At 51.8% G+C, this 5,659-nt stretch overlaps 2 long non-coding RNA genes across 2 annotated transcripts; both read left to right on the top strand.

Moving 5' to 3' along the window:
* Positions 1-2,985: 2,985 nt before the first annotated feature.
* On the top strand, positions 2,986-4,069 carry LOC140681143 (uncharacterized). The gene is made up of 3 exons (XR_012052389.1): positions 2,986-3,313; positions 3,861-3,896; positions 4,021-4,069. It is a non-coding gene; the product is annotated as an uncharacterized lncRNA (long non-coding RNA).
* A 396-nt stretch (positions 4,070-4,465) lies between these two features.
* Positions 4,466-4,758, top strand: LOC140681167 (uncharacterized). The gene is made up of 2 exons (XR_012052399.1): positions 4,466-4,526; positions 4,621-4,758. It is a non-coding gene; the product is annotated as an uncharacterized lncRNA (long non-coding RNA).
* The last annotated feature ends 901 nt before the right edge of the window (positions 4,759-5,659 follow it).

Below are 5,659 nucleotides of genomic sequence, written 5' to 3'. Positions count from 1 at the left end.
TATTTTGGGACTCCCTTTTTATAGGGCTTTTTAAGAACATCCCCTGTCTATCCCCAGTTGGTCAGTAACAAGTTGTTACCCTGTATTGATTGGTGACTCAAAGCCCCAATGCGTACGTGCAGGAAAAGTTGTTTGTGAGAGACAATTTAATTTCTCTATCTTACCATGTAAAACCAGTTTATACAGGTGGCTAGTGTTTATCACAGTCCTAGAACTCTTTCTCAGGGAAAGCAGGTTGTTTTCCACAGTCCTAGAGCTCTTTCTCAGGAAAAACAAGTTGTTTTTCACTGCTCCAGAACTCTGTTCTCACAAAGAGCTGTCAGCTTTCTCACGGCTTCTGTCGGCTCGAGTCAGGATTCAGTTTGTCGGCCTTTGGCCTGCTGTTCCACGAGCACAGAAATCATCCTTCCTGTTCCAAAAATTAAAAGCAGCTGAGACGCAGCTCACTGCCTTCTAGAAGGTGAAAAGGGATGCAGGTGCCCGGAGGCCCAGGAGAGAAATGGCAATATTGAAAATGTGAGAAGCAATGTTTTATCCATAGAGGCAGGACCTGACCTCAAGGAAGACTTTTCCTACTAGTCAAGACTTCCTTAGGGAACACCCTGTTTCAATATCAATTGAAAAATATTAAGATAATGTTATTTATAAGAAAAGTCATTTATAAGAAAATAATGTTATACTGCCTCTTATGAAAAGAAAACTAATCTTGAAAATGGGAGGGAAAAGCATTTGAGGTAATTGCTCATTGAAATATTTTTCGTTAATTCGTTAATTCCACTCCTGAACAAATGAATTCTTGAAGACAATTCTGGCAGAGGTGCAGCTCCTTTGGGCTTTGTGCGCTCTGACAAGCCCCATGGGAGGTTTGGTGCCAAGTCAATGAGCTCCTCAAAGAAGATGTCCCAAATGTCCAAGTGTCCTTGGGCGACGTTATGATGCTCATATCCCCCGTTATCTGTTCTGTTTATGCTGGATATTATGTTCTGCCCTTCAAGGCTGGCTCTGAAAAGCCAAATTTTGTTTTGTTATCAGCCTGCTCACTCCCCCACGGTCTGCTGGACACACACAGTGGTACCGAGTGCTGCTTCTGCTTTTTGCTTTTGCTTTCACCTTTGCCCTTGCTCCTGCTTCTGTTTGCTTTTGCTTTTTGCTTGTTAGTTAGTTTAGCTGGGCAGACCAAATTTTATCCTGGACTGTTTTTCTTTCCCTTTTCTTGGAACCTGCTCTGGACTGGAACCTGGAAAAGACCAAGAGTTTGCACTTTGTGGCCTGCAGCAGCCATTCCCAGCGCCAGAGGAACCGATAACAGAGCGACCCCTCCCAGGAGAGACTTTCTGAATTTGTCATCTCTTCAGAGCAGTGAAAGAGTTTTGTGCATTCTTTGTGCTTGGGAGTGCTTTGCCTGTTAAATAAACAGGTTTTTTTTCCACTTGTCTCTGAGGAAATTCTTCCTGAACCAGATGGGGGGAAGGGCCATGGGGGTTTTGCTTTCTGGGGGCTCCTTCCAGAGGTTTTCTCCCAAATTTGCCCAAAACCAGGACAATTGTGAAGCCATTTCTGTTCCGGGAGCCAGGTTGGGAGGCAATTGGCCCCAAAATCTGGGGACAAGATATTAATGACCAAAGTGCTCCTGGCAGCAGAGACAAGACAGGCACAGAGGAAAGGGGAGAGCCCTTCCTAAAAACAATGACGTCACCATTTCTAAATTTCTCCTTCGCAAAGTGGCCTTGCTGCCACTGATAGTAAAAGGATTTTAAAACCATGGGGGGATTTTGGGTTAAAAGGAAAATTAAGCTTAGTAAGCCCTGAAAAATAAATAACTTAGGTACACAAAGGCCTTGTACCTTGCTAGAATGAAGCCAGGGAATCTCAGAAAAACGGAAAGCTGGAAAAGACAAACGCAGGTCTGAACCAATGTGGTTAATCAAACGTTCTCCCTTTATTCAAGATAAGGTGGTAGTTTATATAAGCTTCTACATAGTTTACAAAAACAAAGACACTCTGATTGGCAAACCAATATTGTTTACCTTTTCCTTAAAACGGCCTACACCTTACACCATAAAACCTATACTAATTCACACCCAAACAACCCAGTGGTCCCCATAACACCTTAAGACATTTTCTATCTGCGCCACAAGCTCTGAATTTCTAACTGCGTCAGAGGCTTGAAGGCCTCACCAGGCCTCAATCTGAGGCCTAGACTGGAGTAGCTCAACTTTCACAATTCATGTCCTGATTCTCTCAAAAATGCTGCAACACTAGAACATGTGTAGCTAGTACATGATAAATTATATACTTGTTAGATGTGATGATTATTTAGTAATTAAATATAATTACTGTTTAAATGTAAGAATAACCATGAGAAACTGTGGTCAGGGGCCTCAGAAAGATCACGAAACACTCATGCTTGAATAAAGTCAATGTATACAAAAAAACAATATAAGTTTAATAATTAATATGCAAGTTATATAACGATAGAATATAGAATGTGTTGAGTTTGAAAGCCGTGTCGGAGTCAGATTTGGGTCTGTACCCCTGAGTCGCTGGGCTCTACCATAAAAGCACCTGCGTGGAATCATATCCCGTGATTCTGCGTGTTCCTGAACACTGACACTTCTCCCCGGGCTGTTGGCATGCGGTCAGTGGCTGTCCAATGCCATCCCCTGACTGGCACTGCTCTCCAGGAAGCCTGGAGCTCTCCTTGGCCCAAGTTCCCCAATCCGGACCCTGCAGAGATTCCTCAATTCCCCTCCAAGGTGACCTCAGCACAGCAATGACCTCACAGCTCTTGTCCCTCTGCTCAAGAATCCCCCACGGGGACACTCTGCTCTCTCCTCCATGGGCACCACGCTGCAAAACTCCCGAGGAAAATCTTCCCCCGTGGGCCCTGCGGCTCCTTGGCTGAGGTCCAGAGCAAACAGCCAAGGCAGTGGCCTGAAATGTTTTCCCAGCTGGCCCACACTTCTCTGCCGGATGCACATTGTCCCTGGGGAAAGAGAGGTGCAGAACCCTTCACTAATGGCCTGGAATGTCAAACAGCAATCACAGCCATGGACAGCTCTCGGGAACCACTGCACCATGGATTTTCCATCCTGGAAGGCCAAGATTGAGAGTGTCCTGCTGGTGCCTCAGGGCCTGGCTGAACAGGGCTTGTCAGAGATCTGGCAGGGAGGAGTCCTGGCAGGGATAAAGGTGCTCCTCACCTGCTGCAGCCTCACCCAGCGCTGCTCAGAGCGAGAGGAAGATGAAGGTGGCTGTGCTCAGCGTGGCCCTGCTCTTCTCCATCCTGCTGTGCTCCCCGGCTCAGGCCCAGGTGAGGCACCCGCCAAACGCTGTCCCCACACCCTGCCCTTTCTGGCCTCCCACCCCACCCTTTTGCTCCCTCCTCTGTGGCCCATTCAGGGTCCCCAGCCGCCCTCCCACTCACCATTCCCAAGGCCTTTCCCTCCATGTCCCCCCTCAATCCTTTGCCTTTCTTCCTGGCCTCGGCAGAGGGGTCCCCATGGACAATTCCCTGACTCACCCCCACTCCCACAGCATCTCCCAGTCCCGTGGGTTTTGTCCCCTCCCGCCTCATCCTTCTGTCCCCACCAAGCCCCTGCCCTGCGCTCCTGTGGCCCTGCACCGCAATTCCTTTCTCCTGCCCCGGGCCTTACACCCTGCTCCTCTCACACCCCAGCCCTGACCCCTGGGCCCTCAGCTGAGCCTTGATCAGTGTCTTTGGGTCTCCCCCACCTCAAAAAGATCTCCTGGGAGTCCCTGAATTCCCATCCCTCTGCCCCCGCCCTGCTCCCTGCACTTGTGTCCCCCCAAAACCGTACAAGGTCCAGTCCAGTCCCAGCCCTTGTTCTCCTTTCCAGACACCCCCGGAAGAAACCCAAGATGATCTCCTGGAGGTGAGTGGGGTGCTGGCATTGGAGGGCACCCCCTCAGGGGACTGTGGGGCAGTTCAGCCCCACCATCCCTTGCTGGCAACTGGGACATCCCAGTGACCAGCGAGGTCCCCTGGTCTCTCTGCAGGTGGATTTAGATGATGTTTACCCGGACGCGCTTTCCGATGTGTCTCTGGTGGGTACCACGAGTTCTGCCGGAGTCAGACTCTCCCCTTGCATGGCCACCAGAGCCCAGGCCATCCCAGTTTGTCCCAGCCCAGCCCAGTGCACCCCTGGTGTTTCCCCAGAGACCAGCCTGCCCCACAGCTCCTCCCCAGGGATCCCTTTGCCCAGGCCCCCTTTGCATTCCCATCCCTGTCAGCCCAGGACCCCCTGGATGAGCCAGGACGCAGCCCCTGCCCCAGCTGTGCCCCTTGGCCAGGAGCCCAGTGCTTCTGGGCAGGAGCAGAGCAGCTCCTGCACCCCATTGCTGCTGCAGCCCCTTCCCCAAGGCCCCCCTGCTCTCCCCTGCCTCCCAGCCCAGCCCAGTGCCCCCAGTGTGTCTCTAACGCTGCCCTTGTCCCCATTATTTAGGAAAAGCTGGAGGAACTTGCGCGGCTGAAGCGCGCCGTGGCTGCCTCTCTGAAGGTCTAGGTGAGCCGTGCCTGCAGGGACAGGGCTGGGGACAAAGCCCATCCATGGCCCAGCAGGAAACACCAGTGGTCACCTTCTGGGCTTTGTCTTTCAGGGTCAGAAGGAGCAGTGTCCTTTTCCTCTCCAGTGGCATGAGGAGATGATCATGCCTGGAGGAACCCCTGACCCTTTGAGCCCGGGCCATTTCCCCTGAATAATCAAGCATCAATAATCAATAAACCCTTTCAGCATAGCTTTGCTCTGCGTCTGTGTGTGTCCCCTATCCAGTGGTCCAGGGAAGTCAGGCCAGGTCTGGGCTCTGCTGCCTTGGCACAGCCCGTGCTCTCCCCCAGACAAATTGTGTGTTGGGAGTTGTGCAGGCTCCAGGGGGAGTGGGTTGAGTAGGTGGGTGGGCGTGCAGGTGCTGAGAAAGGCTGCAGTTCGCCATGAGTGTGGTGAGAATGGCCTGGGTTGAAAAGGAACAAATTAAATTCAAAACAAGGTTTCCTTTGAAACATTTTTCCCTTAAAATTCTTTATTCACTCCAAAGAATTTATTGGCTCAAAAAAAATCTTTATATGTCAAAAGCATGTTGAAATTATTTACTGGTCTTGCAATCTGGCTCCCTGGCGGGATGGGGCTGCTGGGTCTGTCTGCAGGGCTCTGCAGGGCTGTGGGGTCTCCTCGGTGAGGGGCCCTACACGGTCACCTGTAGTGCCTGGCCACGGTGGGGTGGAGCCACCGCGGCGTCCTGGAAAAGGGCGAGTGGTTCTCCCTGGCTCTGGGCTCACTCTTGGCCGCCGGATCCATCGGCTCCAGCAGGACTTGGGTGAATTTCGGGCTGGGACGGGTGGATCAGTTGTCCCTGGCCGTCCTGGGAGCTCACCAGGGGCTCGGTCGCGTTCGCTGACTCCAGCTCCAACACTGAAGGAGCCGCTGGTGCCGGCAGCGCCCCGGGGAAGCCTCACAGCAGAGCTGGCACATGGAGAGATGGGGATCGTGGAATGACCAAATCCTTCAATGGTTTGGCTTGGAAGGGCCCCTAAGGATTACCTGGTTTCAACCTGAGCAACCTCCCAGCACACCAGGTTGCTCTGGAGCTTGTCCAGCCTGGCCTTGGATGTTCCTGGGGATGGGGCATGCACAGCCTCTCT

This window comes from Taeniopygia guttata, chromosome 32 (genome assembly GCF_048771995.1).
Source record: "Taeniopygia guttata chromosome 32, bTaeGut7.mat, whole genome shotgun sequence".
Classification (NCBI taxonomy): domain Eukaryota; kingdom Metazoa; phylum Chordata; class Aves; order Passeriformes; family Estrildidae; genus Taeniopygia; species Taeniopygia guttata.
This window is presented reverse-complemented; position numbering and strand designations above follow the sequence as displayed.